Below are 21895 nucleotides of genomic sequence, written 5' to 3'. Positions count from 1 at the left end.
AATATCAACCAAAGTATGCAGAAAGATATATCTGCCCTCCAGGTCCTACTTGAGGTCCAAAAGTGAAAAAGCCAGGGTTTTCTGGATAGGACTGCTTACCCCTCTAGAATAGGAGGTGTGTGTGGCATGGTATTGATAACCTGCTCATGTTTTTTAAACTTAGCAACCTACTACCCACCAAGAGTGTCTTCTCTAAAATGCATATATGGGGACTATAGTTCTTAAGGTAGTTAAATACCAGGGAGCGCTTAATCATGGCATTAGGACCTCTTAATGATCCAGGACAAAATCATGAGGGGAGCCATAGGTGTACCTGAGAAATATTCCTAAGTGGAGGCAAAAGAACCTTGAAGGAACAGAACAACCAGCATTTCATAAAAGGAGACCATGCAGTGCAACCTGACTGAGGTGATGTCCTCCGACTCACCAATGCGGCCTTCTGCCTCACTGAGCCAGTCATAAAACTTGTCCATGTCTTGGCGAAACAACTCAATATTTGTCTGCAAGTAATCCATATTTGAGGTAAGTGTGGCCTGGCATGTATTTATCACTTGCATGATGGCCGATTGACTGCTGTTGTCTCCTGGATCCTGTGGCAAGCAGAGTGTTCTCTGACTAAAGGTGAGCAGAGGCCTGAGGGGCATTATGATTTCCATCTCATCAGATAACACTTTGCATTCATTAAGAAAATGCAAAGTGTTTTCTAAATGGTCCCTGTGCTGAGTGGGCAACCTCCTGTGTTCAGTAAGCAGCAGGGCAACTGCTCAGAGCAGGACCCAGAGGCTAGTGGAGACCACTGTAGTAGAGGTGCCCACGTCAGTAATTTTCAGCTTCCACGGGGGACCCCATAGGAATGGCACATACAGTTGTGCTCATAAGTTTACATACCCTGGCAGAATTTATGATTTCTTGGCCATCAACTGTGTTTACTTTTTAAATCATAATGACAACAGAAACTACCCAAATTACCCTGATCAAAAGTTTACATACCCTAGTTCCTAATATTGTGTATTGCCCCCTTTAACAACAATGACAGCTTGAAGTCTTTTGTGGTATTTGTGGATGAGGCTCTTTATCTTCTCAGATGGTAAAGCTGTCCATTCTTCCTGGCAAATAGCCTCCAGTTCTTGTAAATTCTTGGGCTGTCTTGCATTAACTGCACGTTTGAGATCTCCCCAGAGTGGCTCAATGATATTGACGTCAGGAGATTGAGAACCTTCAATCCAGAACCTTCACTTTATTCTGCTGTAGCTAATGACAGGTCGACTAGGCCTTGTGTTTAGGATTATTGTCATGTTGGAATGTGGCTTCCGGGCTTATGAATGCAAATTTTTTGATAGCATGCTGCATTCAGCAGGCCATCAATTCTGACCAAATTTCTTGTGCCTTTGTAGCTCACACATCCCCAAAACATCAGCGATCCATCTCCATGTTTCACAGTAGGAATGGTGTACCTTTCATCATAGGCCTTTTTGACTCCTCTCCAAATGTAGCGTTTATGGTTGTGGCCAGAAAGCTCAATTTTGTCTCATCACTCCAAATGACTTTGTGCCAGTAGGTTTGAGGCTTGTCTCTGTGCTGTTTGGCGTATTGCATAGTAATGGCTTTCTTCTGGCAACTGGACCATGCCACCATATTGTGCATCTTGAAACAGCCACACCACATGTTTTCAGAGAGTCCGGTTTTTCACCTGAAGTTATTTGTGGGTTTTCTTTACATCCTCAAACAATTTTCCTGGCAGTTATGGCTGAAATTTTAGTCTACCTGACTATGGTTTGGTTTCAACAGAACCCCCTCATTTTTCACTTCTTGATTAGAGTTTGAACACTGCTGATTGGCATTATCAATTAATTGGATATCTTTTTATATCCCTTTCCTGTTTTATACAGTTCAACTACCTTTTCCTGCAGATCCTTTGACAATTCTTTTGCTTTCCCCATGACTCAGAATCCAGAAATGTCAGTGCAGCTCTGGATGAAAGATGCATGGGTCTGTCAGGAGTCCAGAAACTCATTGACCTTTTATACACACTAATTACAAGCAAACAGATCACAGGTGGGGATGGGTACCTTTTAATAACCATTCAAACCCCTTTGTTTCAACTTGTTTGCATGTTATCAGGCCAAAATCGCCAGGGTATGTAAACTTTTGATCAGGGTCATTTGGTTTGAATTGCTTCAAGTGGGACAGTAATATTTGTCAGCAATATCATATAGAAGTGTGAAGATTTAATCACACTTTACACTGGGAGGCTTAGACTGTTGTAGACCTTTGCCATGAAGTCTGTGATTCCTAAATAATGTATGTATTACATATCCCTCAATGTCAGACAGGTTTTCCCTATTGTTTGTGTATTGAGATGATGTGTATTCCAGCTTCAATGTGGGAGAGACACACAGACTGTCATTGGCAGACTTGCTCTATTGTCTGTTTTGAGATGGAATGTGTATTGTGTTAAAGTTTACCTGTCCCATTGTTAAATGTTAATGACCTCACATTGTTCTGCCCAGATGGCTAGATAATTAGTTTAGGTTAATTCTGTTCCTGTATACACTTTCATCTGCATATGATAATGTAATCATTCAACCCCTGACCTGTGTGTAGTAATTTAGTCAGGAGGGGGATTTGCTCATGTGTGTATAAATTTAGTGTGTGTCTGTTCAATAAACAGTCTGTTTTTACTCCTTCATGAAGTCTCGACTCATGTTTGGGGGAACCTGCTACAAGGGATTGCTATGTTCTTCATACTCCCTTGGATAAATACTAAGCTCTTGTAAGAGCTTGTTCCTGCTTAACTCTGGGGAAGGAGAGGGTCACCCATGGGAACCTGGAGCCTTGTCGTAGGTCCAGGGTGGGTAGAAGACGGCGAGACCCCAACCAAGCTAAGGCGATTCGTGGGGTCTGAGGTGCTTATGGTGTCTGGTGGAGTGCTTGGAGCCCTCGGGAAGCACTAGAAGCATCCATCAATGGAGGTACCCAATCAGGGGGCAGGTGGATCCGTTACATGTCTGTTTTCGTATACTATTTACTTTTTTTTTATAGTTTCAATTTTCAAGTAAAAGTCAAAAATGCAAAGGAAGCAGATGTATCACTTGTTTAATTATGGCCAATTGTAGGGACAATAAACAAGCTATTGTAAAACTAAAGGCATAGGAAGTTTGGCATTGCCTTGGGGGTTATGTACCAAAGCCAACATATAAAATAAACAATAAAAAAAAGACATATTTATTCCTACAGAGAATTACCAGCTCTTACAAACAGCTCCAGCACACACTGCCAATATGGCTGCGGTGACCCTACCTTTTTATAGAAAGGGAGCTAGGTTTTCTGTTCCACACCATACTTTTGTGACTCAGCTGACCGAGGGCAAACATTATGCAATGCATTAAAGTTTTTTTCTTCTTTCCCAAAATTTCAACACAAACCCATGGTAGGAGCAAACATGAAGTTCATCCCTACTGGTCATATTTAAAAAAACTAGAAAAAGGTATTTGAACAAAAGACCAATCCATTCTGGAGTTCATTTGTTGTGGCACTCCTAAAATTTATTTCTGTTACCTTTACATTAAAGTGGTTCTAAAAGCAAAAAGTGTTACCCTAATGCATTAGGGTAAAAACCTTCTTTGAGTAGTCCCTCCAGCCCCCCCCCTTTATGCTTCCCCCCCCTTATGCTTATCTGAGCCCAATATCAATCCAGTGCAGTGCATGAGAGCAGCATAGCTGATCTCTTCCTTCTCTGGTTCAAAAACACCAGTGGGAGCTATTGGCTTCTGCTGCTGTTAATCAAAGCCAGTGAGGAGGTAGTGGGGGTGGGGCCAAGACTCATTGTGTGTGGCAATGGTTCGGGATCGAGCCTGCACAAGTGCCCCCATAGCATGCAGCTAGCTATAGGGGCACTTAGCCTGGAGGAGGAGCCAGAAGCACCAGTAAGGGAACCCAAAAAGAGGAGGATCAGTGCTGCTCCTTTTTTTTTTTTAAATTTGACAATTTTTATTAAATTTTTATATACATACAAAACAAACAAGTAATACAAAAAAAAAAAGAGAGAGGATATTGATACCCATATTTGTCTGGTGTATATCCTGTACAGCACAGTGCCACTCGCCTAATTCTCATCTACCCCCACAACGGGGTGATGATGAGTGAACCAAAACCTCTAAGTCACTCAAAATCGTGAAAAATTGTGCACACGTCAAAAAACAAAAAATAACGTGAGGAAGAAGGGTAACATGCCCCTATTAAAATAGCAAATACATATATAAAGTAGTGAGTAAAGTAATCCCCTGTGTATCTTTACCCCGAAAAAAAAAAATACCCCCCAAAGGAGAAGGGTGAAGCAGAGATCAAAAGAAGGGAGGAGGCGGAGGGGATAGGGAGGGGTCTAAACGGCATTTCTCTATGTTGTTGCCATGCCAATGAAATGCACCCATGGCAACCATCGAACTCTGGTCTCTTCCTCTGTATTTTTCAAGGAGGATGTAAGTTCCTCCATCTTATGTATCTCTTTTACTTTAGAGTACCATAGCGCCAAGGTGGGCGGCTGGGTTTGTCTCCACATAGCAGGTATACACGCCTTTGCAGCATTCAAAGTCTAAATGTTAATGATTTTCTATATCTTTTTAGGGAACTTTTTGTGAGGTGAAGTAGGCATAAGTCAGGGTCATCTTGTACCTCTACCGCTGTTAACTGTTTGATAACTAAAGCAATTTGTGTCCAAAATGCCTCTATAGAGGGACATGCCCAAAAAATATGCAACATAGTCCCTACCTCTGATCCACAACGCCAACATCTATCCGAATTATTCTCATCCATTTTATGCAACACCTTCGGAACTCTATACCACCCGGTGAGTATTTTGTATCCCGTTTCCTGGGTTTTACTGTCCATTGAAGACTTATGGACTATAGTGCATACAAAAATTGCCGTGTGGTTTCGGTCCTAGCCCCTGTGAGGAGACCAAAAAATTGAAAGAAAAAGATGGGGCTTTGCAGGCCAGTGGGAGTAGAAGGATCAGACCAAAAACCAGTTTATAAAACCAAATAACATTTTATTTATACATACGCTAAAACGCATGGACCGCCATGCATCATATTTTAGTTTAACATACAAATGAATAAAATCAAGCAAAATGGGTCATTAGCAACATAGAAATACATCCCGTCCCCCCCCCCCACCCTCGGAAGAAAAAAACCCCGGGGGGGGGAGAGGGAGGGGGAACAGGGAAGGAGGGAGGCACGGGAAGAAGGGGAAAAATTCCCCCCCAAAAAAAAAATCAAGAGGAGGAGGGAGAGCACACATGCCTAGTACAACAGCATTACAATGTATTTTAACAGTCCTCTGAGAAAAAAAAAGGGGGACCAGCAGAAAATAGAGCACCGGCTCACAGTCCAAGGCCTATACAACACACCCCAAAGAGGGCCCTAAGTCTATTTCCCATGTTCTGGATACAACTTCTTTAGGGACCAGGGGTCTTTACAGGTCCTTAGATGTAATAGGGGCTTCCTCTGTTTCTGTCCCTATGCGATTCCTCTGGCTACGTTGAGGGCGAGATAATGAACGGGTTGATAAAAGTCCTCCAGGGCCCCCACTTCCATATACCCCCAGCCAGTCATGGACCGGTATTGGGGAGATCCCAAGAAATGAGAACAAATCCGTCAGTTGGTCATGCCACCTTAAGACAAACGTCTTTTTATCACGTGTGTCCACTAAGTGGAATGGGTGACCCCAATGATAAGTGGCCTTTATCCTATATATCTCCTCTAACAGGGGCTTCAGCATAGCCCTCATCCACAAGGTGTTATGGGAGAGATCTGGTAAAAATCGCAAAGTCCCATGGGCCCTGATTCCAGGCGCGCCTTATAATCTCCTCCTTGAATGCAAAAAAATGGATTCTAATCAAGACATCGCGTGGGTATTCTATTCCTGCACTGCGTGGGGCTTTGACCCTATGTACCCTATATATTTCTGTGGGCGCACGCTCCATTAACCCATTTATGATCTTCACCACACATTCCTTAAGATCAGGGCCCAAAACAGACTCCGGAAGACCACGAAGTCTAATATTGTTTCTGCGGTTACGATTTTCATTGTCGTCTTGCTTAAGTTGTAAAATGGTAATCTGTTTTTGTAATAACGACTGTGAATGCTCTGATTCATAAATTCTAGAGTCAAATAAGGACTGTGCCTCCTCCACCAGACCAACCCTGTCCTCCACCTGATCCACTTTTGTCTTGATGGAATTAATTTCACCTTTTAAATTACTCACAATTGTAGTCGCCATATCGCTAATATCTTGCTTCGTTGGAATGCGGAATACAAACTCCTTCCATTCAGTGACAGGCAAATATTGAGGTGACAGGATTTGAGAAGCCTGTGTTGCCCCATGCTCTTCCGTACCTGAGTCCTGAGGGGGGGAGTCCCGTGTAAGGAGAGGAAGGTCTCCCATCTGTTCCGTAGTCATTTTTGATGCTTTTTTTTGCTGAGGAGCAGGGCCTGCGGGTCCAGTGGCCTGGGGTCGTGTCTGCGCCATTTTAGATGCAACTGCTCTGCTTTGTATTGCGGCAGGTCTTCTCAAGAAATATGCGGTAATGTCCGCACGCTGCCTGCTCACCTCCGGCTGTGCTGAAGTTAAAGTTGCCGGCATGTATGCTACACTTGCTGGGGGCCGGGACGCTGACTGTAGAGGCGCGAGCACCGCTCCGACTCACAGAACTCCTGCTTGCTACGTGCTCACGGCGCCATCACCTAGCCACACCCCCCCCAAGAAGCAGTGCTGCTCTTTGAAAAACTATTGCACAGAGCAAGTAACTATGACATGTTTGTTATTTTAAACAAAAAAAAAATATCTTTACAATCACTTTAATTTTTTGATTCTTAATAGACATATGTTTACCTTTTATACACTGTATTCATTTACACAACAGCTGTTTTTTTATAGGGATGTATTATATGGTTAATTCGTAGGAGAACCTTTTATAGGACATTTAACCATAATTACAAAAGGTAAATATAGATATTACACTAGTTTTTTGAATATATATTATTTTTTTATGTATACATTCAAAGGAAATAGTAAAGGAATCAAAGAATTACTCTTTCGTATAAAGATTATTCACTAGCATTTACAATTGTCCCGGTCCACATACTATCTAAACAGTATTGGTGGATTAGAATCAGGTTTATTCTCACCCTTGAGATGATTGCCTCATACGGATGATCATTTATAGTGATATTCTTTTATTCCCAACACATTGAGCAGGGGGGGCTCTGTACCTTTTGTTTTTGAGTTTACCTAGGGTATAAATGTAGGGAATTTGATGCACAGCTGTTGAAAACATGCATAAATCCTGCAACCTAATCTAAAATAATGCCTTTGGTCCTAATATACCCTCTCCACTTAATCCATGCCCTAACACATCCCTAATCTCTTAACATTTAATTTGACCCTAAAGCCTAACCTTTACCCCCAAATGTAAATGCTTAACCTAAACTAACCTTAACACTTAAACTCCCCCCTGACAATTAAAGTTGAGCGGAATAATGATGTTCTCAGCCATTTACAGCAAGACTTGTATTTTTCACAATGAATACAAAGCTTCCTCTGACCAGCTGAAGGGAAGATTGTGACCTCATCCACCTGCCTCTCAACCCAAGGCCAATCAGCAAAAGCCAGTTTCAGTATTGTAGTAAGTATCCAGTGCTTACGTTCAGTAGGTTGTCAGAAGCTTGTGGCCAGTCACTCTGATCTGCTGAGAGGAATGCTGTAGTGTTTCATCGGTGCACAAGTTCATGTCAGAACAGCATGCTGATTACATGCAGAGAGATTACTTATTCCCAACACCAGGTACAAACAATAGGTTTCTGGGATGTCCCTAGACTGTCCCTTCTCTACAGGAACCTGTTTCTAGGTCCCGCTTATCTCTGTCTCACTAGCAGGTTTCTGTCCCTAACTGTTTTCTCCACATTGCAAAGCTCACCAAATGGAAACTGCAGAGGTTCACTACTTTATTGATCTCCACTTGCTCCTGGATCCTGTACTGAGCTGTTGTCGGCCTGATGCAGGAATGCAAGAAGTCAGCGGCTCAGCATGGGTGCCATTCAGAGAAAGCTTTGCCAAATGTAAATGGGCCATTCTCCAACTGAGGACAAATGTAAAGGGATCCTTCTCCCATTGGCCATCAATATAAAAATGCCCTTCTCTCACTCACACAAACTGTAAGAGGACCTTTCTCTCACTCACCACCATGTAAGAGGACCTTCTTCTGCTTAGCCCAAATGTAAGAGGGTACTTTTATCACTAACAACCAATGTCAGGATGTTCTTGCCTCTTTAACCACTGTGACCACCAATGTAAGGGGGGCCTTCTCCCACTGACCATCCATGTAAGTACGACCTTCTCCCACTGACCACCAAGTTAAGGGACATTTACACTGCCCTCCCATATAAATGGGTATTGACATTGATCACCAATTAAACAAGGGCTTATACCCTTGATAAAGTCACTCTGATCTGTGACGCAACACGTCGGGAGGAGTCGGGTGATGTCACTTCCAGTTTTTGGCAGAAACCGGAAGTACTGCTGTTTACAGAAGGCAGATGCTGTTGATATCTACCTTTCACTGGCTACAGTTTTTTCAAATGTAAGTGTTTTTATTTAATAAAGTCTAAACTACTTTTACATACTTCCCTATGGAGCCCCTTATTTCTCATTTATGAGCTGATGGGATCATCTCACATTCATTGGGGAAGCGCTCCACACAACAACTTTTGTCCTGTATAATATTACCATCTACAAGGAGGATTGGAACTGTGCCCCTGATAATAATTCAAAGCGTGATTTTCTCGCAGTGAGGTGAGCGGCCATTGCACTTACAAGGTGCTATTTCACTTTGGTGATTCTTTGGGATACACTTTGGCACTTTGGCACAGGAGGAAATTATCATTGTTTGCACCTGTAGAGATTTCTGGACTGTGATTCACTGCACACAGGACGAATTTATATACTTTCTGCACATGATTAGTTTTTTGGACTATTTATTCAGGATTTATTTTGCACTCTGCACTTTATCGGTATTTTGGATCACTAATCATCATTATGTATATATAATTGTTATTTATGAATTGTGCACATCTACACTTTAGTCACATTATTGACATCTTATTTTGCACATCCACTTTCCTATTTTTGGAATGTTTATTTGCACTACATCTTATCCGGTTAATGCGATTTTTACTTTTGTGAGTTTTAGTGCAGATTTTCTTGTTAATTAATTAAACAAGGGTGTTTACAAGTTTTAAATAGACCGGGGGGGGGGGGGGGGAATATGTTATGAAACAAGGAGACAAAAAAGTCAGAAAGTCTACCACAGAAAAGTTTCAATTATGGTACAAACAAAGATATATGTTCATTAACTTTTGAATATGCTTTAAATATTTACAAGTTTTCCTAGTTCCAAACCCTGGACTTACCTAAGTCTGGACCATTTCTGATTATTTAGCTTGCTCAATTCTATATTGTGTCACATTAAATTCATCCTGCTACACTATTTGTGACATGCACTGAAACTCCTGAATTACTGAATGATATATGGAAGATTTCTATGTTTGTTTTCTTTTAAAGATAAGGGCATTTAGACTGACCACCATTCAACTTCATTGTGTGGCCATGTGTTTTTTTTTAGATACCTAAGATTAAAACGTTTACTTCCAATGCTAGCCTCCCGATTCAAGGATTTGTACTGTATATCGCTATCATATCGCTTCTTAAGCGTTGCTTCTTCATGGAAAATATGTTTAATATTTGTAGTTGTTCCTCATATCTGAGGTCCTCCAGCCCAATTATTAACTTTATTGCCAACGATATAGGCGAACAAATCTATTGCAAAAAGAAAAGGAAGCTAGAGATATGGAAAATCTATATGTCCAAACTAGAGACCCCACTCATTATACACGATCTCAATCCTTGACTAAGGAGGTAATGGGAATACGAACAGCCCTTACACAGAAAAAACTGCTCTCTCAAGCTCAACATATTTTTGTACATGGCGAGTATAACGGTAAAATGCTGGCGCAAATTTCTAGGGAACAGACAAGTGGGTATAGTATAGCACATATTCAGGATCAATCAGGCACTTTTCACTCTAATCCAGAAACTATTAATCACAACTTCACTGATTATTACCGGGCCCTATATAATACTAAGGTTAATTATTCAGGAGATGAACTCGATCATTATCTACAGGCAGTGGACTTTCCAGTCTTAACTGATAGAGATAGGGCCAAACTAGACGCCCCTATTACTCTTTTGGAGATCCAGGAAGTGGTGGCCTCCCTAAAACCCGATAAGACACCAGGACCGGATGGAATTCCTGTTGAATTCTATAAGGCACATATGGACCTTTTGGGCCCATATTTATTAGCCACTCTTCTAGGATCTCTAAAGGATGGGGAACTCCCTAAAACAATGAGCGAAGCGGTTATTGTTGTGATCCCTAAACCAGGGAAGGACCCATCACTATGTTCATCATACAGACCTATCTCTTTATTAAATGTTGATGGGAAGATCCTTTCAAAAGTCTTGGCCAATCGACTTAATAGTGTTATTACAGGATTGATCCATCCTGACCAAACTGGATTCATACCTGGGCGGGGTGCTGATATCAATATCCGGAGATTGTTCACACATATGGCCTTGGCGTCGGGGGGAGGAACAGGTGTGGTCGCCTCCCTCGACGCCGAGAAAGCATTCGATTCTGTTGAGTGGCCATTTCTCTGGAAGATCTTATCTAGCTTCGGGTTTGGCCCTAATTTCGTCTCATGGATTAAGCTTCTCTATGAGAACCCTACAGCTAGAGTTCGTACTAATACATCTCTATCGGATAAATTCCCTCTATTGAGGGGTACCCGACAGGGATGTCCGTTATCCCCAGCCTTGTTTGCCTTGGCTTTGGAGCCGCTAGCGATTATGTTGCGGGCGGACCCACAAGTCCGAGGCATTAAGGTGGGGGTCATTGAAGAGAAGTTGTCTTTATATGCAGACGACACCTTGACTTATTTGGCGGATGCATCCACATCATTACATAGGGCCCTACAATTATTTGACATCTTTGGCCGTTTTTCAGGTATAAATATTAATTGGTCTAAGTCCGTCCTTTTTCCACTACACCCATCGATATCTTTAATTGATACTCATACACCGTTGAAATGGGTACAGGATATGGTGTACTTAGGCATCAAAGTGGGTCCAACACTGGAGGTATATCAGCAAAATAACATTGACCCTTTAGTTTTACAATTAAATAAAAAGTGTGCGTCTTGGCGCATGCTTCCCTTGTCCCCCGTTGGCAGAATTAACTTAATAAAAATGAACTATCTTCCGAAATTTCTGTATTTCTTCCGTAACTCCCCCATTGATATGACTAGAACCTTTTTTTCGAGATTAGAAAGTATTATAACAACTTTTGTATGGGCCGGGCGTACTCCACGAGTCGCAAGACGCACGCTATACCTTCCTCTTGCAAGAGGAGGATTAGCGCTTCCTAACTTTAAATTGTATTTTTGGGCGGCTGTCCTGGTGACGGTCCGGTGGTGGTTCTCTCAGCCCAAAACTAATTCTGCAGTCACACTAGAAGCAGCACTATTGGGTTCATATGCGGCCCTTAGTAATCTTGTTTTTCGGGGGGAACAGGCACATCCTCAAATAACCAGTCTGATGAAGACTGTCCTGCGGATATGGACTCGGGCGCGGGTGATATATAACACACCATTGCATATATCCCCCCACACTCCGTTGTGGGGTAATCCTAATTTAAAACATTTATATCATCTCCCTGATCCACAGTTATGGGCTGCTAGAGGGATTGTGACTATGAAACATGTTATTAAAGATGGAAGACTTCAAGGCTTTAATGCTCTTCAGTCCACCCATTCATTACCTTCCACCATGGGGTTTCGTTACCGCCAGCTTAGTCATGCTATGCGGGCTCAGTTCCATGGCCCTGTTGTCCTGGAATCAGACCCCTTGGAGAAAATGTTAACATTTAAGGTAATAGGGAAATCTCTCTCTGCTATATACTCCATACTCTCAACAGATCATAGTCAGTCCCTTGAGAAAACCTATAATAAATGGAAGGAGGACATTCCAGATCTGACTATTGAAGAGTGGGAGGATTCTGTTAATAATTATATCCCCTCAATGATAGCGGCTAGGGACAGATTTATACAACTCAAATTCTTACATAGAGCATATTATACGCCACAACGTCTTGCCAGGATATTCCCCACGAAAGATCCCTTGTGCATTAGATGTGGGCATGAAATAGGTACATTCTTACATGTTGTTTGGTCGTGCCCTGACCTGGCAACTTTTTGGAAAGAAGTGACGGACACTATTGGCGAAATCTTTGACATTATGATTCCTTTGGACCCAAAGGTAACTTTATTGAGTAACCTTACAGAACTGGCTGGGGATAAATATGCTAAAATGTGCATTACATATACCCTGTTTTATGCCAGGAGAGAAATCCTTTTGCGATGGAAGTTACCCGAACCTCCCACCCGATTATCCTGGATAGTTGCCATTACTAAGACACTCCCATTCTACCGTTTTACATACGGTAGTAGGAACTGTCCAAAAAAATTCGATAAAGTCTGGTCAGCCTGGATCGATGCTGTAGGTGAGCTAAAGTCACCGGTTCCATAATGATATAAGTAGGCTCTTATTATTATAATTAAGAATTTTTTTTTTTTTTTTTTTTTTTTTCTTCTCTCCTTGTTTCTAAACTGGTTTATTGATATTCCCCTTCCCTCCCTCTCCCTAAGAATATTTTTTTTTTTTTTTTTTTTTTTTTTTTTTGTGTGTGTTAGTAGGTACGGATAAAAATATTCCTTGTGCAGAGTAATGTATTGTATTGGAATGTTTGTGATGTTTATATGTGTAACAATAAAATAAAAATTTAACTGTTAAAAAAAAAACTTTATTGCCTTCCTCAGGACTCTCTCCAGGTCAAGGACATCCTTCCTGAGGAATAGTGACCAGAACTGGATCTTCTCATCTGGGATTCTGTAATCCGTTTTAGCTCAAGGATCAATAACCAGCATAGGCTAGAGCCAGGTTAAGCATTCCACAGCCACTTGACAATTAGAGGTCAAGCTGCATGGCAGATTCGACACTGAGACAGAGACCGCATCACAATCATCTGCATGGGCTCCTGCAACTGCACTTATGTGCACAATTTCACAAGGACTGTTGTTGGGCTCTTTGCTATTAATACCTGTTTGTACATTGTTTGAATGTGTAGCGCACCCCCATAGGGACTTCTGATGAACTTGGATCCCCACTCCTGCACAGCCAGGCACACCAAATTGTACAAGCAATACAGAGTCAGAGAACAGTCCGTTACTTTGTTTTTGTTATTTATTGAGGGTTATTAACTTGGATAGGGGTGGGAGGTTAGGGGATGCCAACTTGACTTCATCAAAACTTTGGCACCAATTTCAGGAACATCTTCCTATATACAGTCTATATACAGTCTCATCTGCTTTCCTCCTGCACAAACTTGTTTGCTGGCTCCAGCTGAATTACTGTTAGTTGATCTGACAGACTTTCTGTCAGATTTAGTAACAGCTCTTTACAGGCAGGAACTTGTAGCCCCTCTTTTTGTAGCAAAAATTTCAGTGAACAGCTTGTAACTCTCCGCTATGGCTATTGATCCCAGCACCACCACGCTGCTGTCTTCAAGGAGACTGGTTACATGCGGCATTCTCCCCATTTGTTAGTCCCCAGCAGTGCTAATCTCACTCCCATACCTCCAGGAAGGGCTTGCTCCTTTGGGTTATGGCAGGATCCTTCCATCCTCCCTATCAAGGACGACTATTCCTCCACCCTTATCTGCCGGCCTGATTACTACAGGATCCTTCCATCACCTGAGCCGCAATCCAAGGCAGGGCAACCCCCCTCAGACTAAGGGGCACCCCTGCCCCTGGGGGCCACGACAGCCTCCTCAGCACTGTATCTCCATCTTCCACCCAACTGCCTGCTGGCATGGCTCGTGTTTATATATGAGGTAGGTTCTTTCCCCTGCCAGCCCATTACTGGGGATTGGCCAAGTTCTCATAAATATTCTAGCCAGCTCCTCCTAAGCTCCACCCACTAGCTCTAGAACATTCTCCAATATCCCAGAAACAGGGGGAGGCACCAGAGGAACTGTCGGAATGAGTCATCCAGCCCTGACTCACTGAATCCTAACCCAGATTCCATAGCTCAGGCTAAACCCTGAGCTAAACTAAATTTACCATACTCTAAACTCTAACGCTACTTCTAGCACACACTAGAGGGTGCTACATATAAGTGCATCTCAAAAAATTAGAATATCATCAAAAAGTTAATTTTTTTCTGTAATTCAGTTCAACAAAAGATTCATTACACACAGAGTGATATATTTCAAGCATTTCTTGCTTTTAATTTTGATGATTATGGCTTACAGCTAGGGAAAACCTAAAATTCAGTATCTCAGAAAATTTGAATATTGTGAAAAATGTCAATATTGTAGACTTAGTGTCTCATTCTAATCAGCTAATTAACTAAAAACACATGCAAAGGTTTTCTGAGCCTTTAAATGCTCTCTGTCTGGTTCAGTAGGTTACACAATCATGGTGGGAGACTGCTGACTTGACAGTTGTACAGAAGACAGTCATTAACACCTTCCACAAGGAGGGTAAGCCACAAAAGGTCATTGCTAAAGAAGCTGGCTGCTCACAGAGTGTTGTATCCAAGCACATTAATGGAAAGTTGACTGGAAGGAAAAAGTGTGGTAGAAAAAAGTGCACAAGCAACAGGGATAACCGCAGTCTTGAGCGGATTGTGAAGCAAAGGCCATTTAAGAATTTGGGGGACATTCACAAGGAGTGGACTATGGCTGGTGTCAGTGCGTCAAGAGCCACCACACACAGACGCATCCAGAACATGGGCTACTACTTTCGCATTCCTTGTGTCAAGCAACTACTGAACCAGAGACAACATAAGAAGCGCTTACTGGGCTAAGGAGAAAAAGGACTGGACTGTTGGTCAGTAGTGCAAAGTCCTCTTTTTGGATTAAAGTAAATTTTGCATTTAATTTAGAAATCAAGGTCCCATAGTCTGGAGGATGAGTGGAGAATCCAAGTTGCATGAGGTCCAGTGTAAAGTTTCTGCAGTCAGTGATGATTTGGGGAGCCATGTCATCTGCTGGTGTTGGTTCACTGTGTTTAATCAAGTCCAAAGTCAGCGCAGCCCTCTACCAGGAAATTCTAGAACACTTCATGCTTCCCTCTGCTGACCAGCTTTATGGAGATGATGGCTTTATTTTCTGGAAGGACTTGGCACCTGCCCACACTTCCAAAAGTACTAGTACCTGGTTTAATGGTCATGGTATCACTGTGCTTGATTGGCCAGCAAACTCACCTGACTTAAACCCCATAGAGAATCTGTGGGGTATGGTCGAGAGGAATATGAGGGACACCAAACATAACAATGCAGACGAGCTAAAGGTGCTATCAAAGCAACATGGGCTTTCATAACACCTCAGCAGTTCCACAGGCTGATCTCCTCTATGCCACGTAATGCAGTAATTCATGCAAAAGGAGCCCCGACCAACTATTGAGTGCATTCTATACTGTACATGGACATTTTTTTAGTAAGTCAAAATTTCTGTATTAAAAATCCTTTTTTTTTTAATTGATCTTATGTAATATTCTCATTTTCTGAGATACTAAATTTTGGGTTTTTACTAGCTGTAAGCCATAATCATCAAAATTTAAAGAAAGAAATGCTTGAAATATACTACTTTGTGTGTAATGAACCTATATATTATATATGAGTTTCACTTTTTGAATTTAATTATTTAAATAAATTAACTTTTTGATGATATTCAAATTTTTTGTATGTACTGTTATTTATCTTTCCTTATATAAAGCTTGTAAAATGTCCATACTGTTGTGCATCTATGTATTTATGGTTGTTAATGTTATATGCTGGCTGCAGTAGTTCCTCTGTGCCCAATTAATTTGATTAGGTTACTGGTTAATTTCCCAAGAAGGGAATCCCTAAAGAGGGCTACATTGTTTACATAATGTTGAGGGAATAGGACAGATGAACCTCATCCCTCTCTCCTAACAGAGATATTACAGTCTGCCTTGACCAGGCTTCCAACAAGCATGCAGGCAAGTGCTAGATTTTTTAAGAAAGTCTAGCATGCTTTGCAAACGGCAGACACCAATATAAGAAACCTCCCCACTTGGCAGTCTATCACACGACCATGAATTCAAGTTGATATTTAGGTCAATTTGTTTTTTTGAAGTGCTAGATTTTTTAAGAAAGCCTAGCATGCTTTGCAAACTGCAGACAACCATATAAGAAATCTCCCCACTTGGCAGTCTATCACACGACCATGAATTCAAGTTGATATTTGGGTCAATTCGTTTTTGTTTTGCTTTTTTAATTACTGTTATTAGCTAGAGGGAGGCAGGGGTTATTCTTTAGTGCCCATGCTTAATGACATGCTTATTACTTTTTGCTTGTAATATATTAAGCTATTCTTTTACATTTACAGCAGTTCTAGGTCCTATTTGACCATATTCAATAAAGAGTTTTAATTCTTAAAGCAGACCTTTCATCAAAAATAAGAGTCTTTCATGTCCTTTCACCCCTCTCCCTTTTAAAAAAACAATAACAGTTTGTATAATTTATAAATGCTATATACCTTTTTTTGTAGTGTTATAGTTACCACCTCTCTCTTCACCTTTTCATGCCTATCATTTATGTGCACATCCACTTTCTGCAGCCTCCTAGGATCCTCACATCACATATCTCAGGAGGTAATAGTTCCTCTTACGCAGAATTTGCATGATATTTTGTTCCTGTGTATATGAGGGAGAAAGAAGACTATGCAATGCATATTCAAGATTTTGCACTACACCATCAGGGGACAAGCTCCAGGAATCCAGTAAAGACAGTCAGCTCTGTCCTGATGATGGGAAAATGAAAATATCTCCCTCTGCTGTAGGTTCGAGGCTTACCATCTCCACCTACTTTTTTTATTTTCTTTTTTTGTTTATATTGCTAAAATGTAACGGATTACATCATATATATTGCTAAATAATGTTACACTCAGAAGCGCTTGCAAGCTTACACCATTTTAAGTGTTTTTTTGATCTTGTCTGTGTGTCGAATCGATCTTATGAAGGAAAGTACCAAAGGCAAGTGACCAAACCCCTACCCTACTTCAGGGCAAGATGAAACCTCACAATTTTACCATGGTCTTCTTCCCACATTCCATACAATGTTTAGTTCTTTAGCTATATGTGCTTTTTAGCCTTAACACACTCCATTTTTTCCACCATACAGCTTTATTCTGCACAATAGCTAAGTGCTTTGCAACTTCACTGCAGTTCACAACGTCATGGGTTCAAATCACATCACTACACTTGGGATCTCTTTTCACTCTCTTTTTTTTTAACAGTTTTTTTAAACTATCTTGAATTTGGGGGGGGAGGGGGGTGTCCTACCCAAATTTCAAGCACATCAATGGAAACAACACAATTTTGATTTTATGAGTGTGGTCCTAGTTTTATCGAGATGCAATTCTTTACATATTTACCATGGTTCTTACAATTTCTTGACCAATAAACATAGGTGTCTGATATTGGACTCTCTCCATATTTCAACAACACAGGCCCTCATAGTCCAACACTACATTTGCCTCACACCTCAACACAACACTGTCACATCCCTACTCTACATTACAACCCCTCACATCACCAGTACAAGCAGCATGCAAAGTGCAAAACTCCGGCCTTGGCAGCTTAATGGGCCATACACTAACAATTTGTCTAGACTTTTTCCTGTAGACTTAACCAAACCATATAATAGAAGCTCAAACCTCAACACTTTCAATTTGGATGCAATCAGGCAGGCCCTTGCACTACATAGAAAATGTCAATCGGAAGGATAAAGTCTTCTCTAAATCTTACAGTGTGGATGGCCCTTTTGTCTGTAGGCACCCACACAAAACAAAAAAACACATGTTCAATTCTAATGTATCTAATGTAACAGCGCCAGACCACGATCTTTGCTCCATGGCTACGGGATTCTGATGTCTTCCACAACTTCCGGCAGAGTTCAGAATCCATTCTGCACCTCTACCAGCTCATAGGGGACAGGCATGGCAAGGTTGCTGGGCAGCTTCCAAGCCACTTTCGAAGTTCCAGGGTGTTCATGTTGGTCATTGGCCATGTGCCTTACCAAATATCCACTGACCACAAAAGAAAATGAGTGGAGTCCATCAAGGTGGGTTTCTACCACCTACACCCGCAAGCAGTACCACTCCTGGAAAAATAAAACAAAGGATAAGACATTTCATTATGAAAATCACATCTTAATGCCTGTTTGCTTCATTCTGAACTTCATTTAATTTCGACATCACGAGTGAAATAACACATTTTATGCCAACTTACACAAACCAGAAATCATTAATGTAAACATTTGAATACACACCTGTGACGCCAGACAGCCCATCACCACAGGCTTCCCATGGTACGTGCCATGATTCCAAGATGTTGATGTTCTGGAAAATTACAACACCATAAGATACCAAGCAGCCGTTCATGTTATCAATAACTACACAGGTGGCATAGACACAAATAAACACCTGCCAGCTCTTCTCAGCCCTTTACACTATTCACAATACCAACATGTTTATGGTTAGAGGTGCATGTTTTTGCTCAAGTAACACAATTTTACCAATGTTGACTACACTTTATCTACAATGGCAAGTGTCATTGGCAGATGATAATCACCCTCTGTCTCCCTGTGAGTGGCACCTCTGCTAACTAGCTAATTAATACACATGCCCTATCTTGACCGGTTACAGTACTTACATGTAAAGTGGCTAGCAACCAGGGTATTCCGGGTGGCCATACCGGCAGCGGTGCTCCGCCGCCTGGGGGCCGCCGGCTGACGGACCTCTGGCTCCCTCTCCTCCGTCAGCTCCCAAGAATCATCCCGGGCAACGCACATGTTGTGCAACACGCAGCACGCCAGGATGATCTTGGAAGCCTTTGTAGGAGAGTACAGGAGTTCACCCCCAGGCCGGGCCAAGCAGAGAAACCGGGACTTGAGAAGACCTATGGTCAACTCAATGATACTCCGGCTTCTCCGCAAGGCCCTGTTGTAATTCCTCTCTGCTGGGCCCTGGGGGTACCTGATTGGAGCCATCAGCCACGTCAGCTGCGGGTAACCAGCATCCCCTGAAAAATAAGAAAAATATACATTAGTTCTTCCTATCATGTGACTTTAGATGACTCCTCAAAATGGGAGACAATTAGGCATTTTACTAAACAACCTGCTCGTCTGTTTGCAAAAAATCATATGAAACATCTCAACTCTGTCTAACTGCCTAAATCACTAATACAAATGGGAAAAAGGACACACAAAGTGGTGGGTTTCTCTTGCAAGTTCCAACTTGGCCCCTATTTTGTTCCTATTACATTAGCCTAGGTCTTACTTCTGGAATATATCTGCAACTAGAGTGAGGAAACCAATATTGACTCACTTATGCAAAGTACTTTGGGGATATGGCAATACCATTGGAATCATTTGTAGGTTTTCTTTGGGTGGCTAGAGGACACCATTTACACATTGGTTAACCACCTTCATTGGACTCAAAGACAACTTTGCAAATCTTTCTTTTGTGAGCTGCTAAGCTGCTGATCTGGTTGTGTGTGAACAGCCTGACAACTAATAACACATCCATTTTAGGTAGGCTTTGCTTAAATCAGGGTGTACACCGATGTAGCTTATTCCTATGTCTATGTAATCTTACAGTTTATGTTGTTAAGACAAAATACTTTACCAATAAGCCACCCTTCGGGCATTTGTCCACTTTCAAACACCTCGTACAGAGTACTTGTTCTTAACATACTGGAATCATGGCACGACCCTGGGTGACCAGTGTTGACACTCATGATGCGCTGTTTGGCGTCACACACTAATTGGACGTTCACAGAGTGGTACTGCTTGCGGTTCCGGTATTCACTTTCGTGGCTCCTTGGGGGCCTAATGGCTATGTGGGTGCCATCGATTGCCCCTAGGATTTGCGGCATGTGTGCCCGCCGGTAGAAACCCAACTTGACTTCATTCCACTCATTTTCATTCTGTGGCCAGTGGATAAAATTGGGCACTATATCCACTATGGCATTAATGACCAACATGAACACCCTTGAAACTGTGGGCTGGCTAATGCCCATGATACTTCCCGAAGTGGCTTGGAAGCTGCCACGCCCTAAAATATACAAAGTGGCCAGCAATCTGGCCATGCCGGGCACCGCATGGCCGCGCTGTGTGTCCGGGTCAATTTTCTCTGCTATGAGCTGGTAGAGGTGTAGAATAGTTCCTCGCTCGAGCCGGAACTTCCTCCTGACATCAGAATCCCGCAGCTTGTCCAAATAGATCCTTGGAGCAAAAATGCGTGGCTGGCGAGGTAAGGGCACACGGACTGGAGGTGCTGCTGCTGGAGGTGCTGCTGCTGCTGCTGCTGCAGCTTCCCCACCTTCTGCTGCCTCCTGTGCCAGGGCCTCCTCAAACAAGGCACCAATAAATGCCAGCATTGCACCATCTAATGCGTCTGGGATATCGTCCTCCATTTTGAACGCGCAAATTCGCGAATGCGCAGATATATATAGAAACGGCCGCTAATTATCACACCTGTGAGCCAGCTATAAAAGGAGCACATGGCCAATATGGCTGCTGGATGTTATAGATCGATGTTTCTTATGTGCTAGCAAGACCCTGTGACCCACAACCTACATTATCTGGAGGTAAGACAATTGTATCTCTCTCTCCCAAAAAAAAGGAAGGAGACAATTTGTACTTATCTTGGGTGTGCTTAAGTTGTCTATGGTGAATCCCCTCCAACCCACAATAGCTTGGGAACCCCTCAAGTGTCTTTTAATCATTGGCAGTTGGCCCCATGTGCATGTGGTTTGGACATGTGTTTTCTCATGTTTGTTAAAGGTGTGCAGTCTAGATTTGGCATCTAAACCTGCCCCCTTACCTTCCCAGCTTCCAAAGACACCATTTTTGCTTTCCTGATAACTGTAATTTATTATGTGCACGTATGTAGGTCATGCGATTTCTCATGTATGTTTAATGTTTGCAGCCTCCTTTTGCCTATAAAGGATTACACCACCACCACCACCACCACTGTGTTTGTGCCATTAGGTAAGTGTTTGGAGGGCCTCGTGTGATTTGTACCCCTATGCGTTTTCTTATGTGTTTTTTTTGTACATTTCTTTGCAGCCTCTTCTGCTCTTTGCCACCACCACCACCACCACCACCACCACCACTGTGTTTGTGCCATTAGGTAAGTGTTTGGAGGGCCTCGTGTGATTTGTACCCCTATGCGTTTTCTTATGTGTTTTTTTGTACATTTCTTTGCAGCCTCTTCTGCTCTTTGCCACCACCACCACCACTGTGTTTGTGCCATTAGGTAAGTGTTTGGAGGGCCTCGTGTGATTTGTACCCCTATGCGTTTTCTTATGTGTTTTTTTTTTACATTTCTTTGCAGCCTCTTCTGCTCTTTGCCACCACCACCACCACCACCACCACCACTGTGTTTGTGCCATTAGGTAAGTGTTTGGAGGGCCTCGTGTGATTTGTACCCCTATGAGTTTTCTTATGTGTTTTTTTTTTACATTTCTTTGCAGCCTCTTCTGCTCTTTGCCACCACCACCACCACCACCACCACCACTGTGTTTGTGCCATTAGGTAAGTGTTTGGAGGGCCTCGTGTGATTTGTACCCCTATGCGTTTTCTTATGTGTTTTTTTTGTACATTTCTTTGCAGCCTCTTCTGCTCTTTGCC

Source organism: Pelophylax lessonae (genome assembly GCF_965119305.1).
Source record: "Pelophylax lessonae genome assembly, chromosome: 1".
Classification (NCBI taxonomy): Eukaryota; Metazoa; Chordata; class Amphibia; order Anura; family Ranidae; genus Pelophylax; species Pelophylax lessonae.
This window is presented reverse-complemented; position numbering follows the sequence as displayed.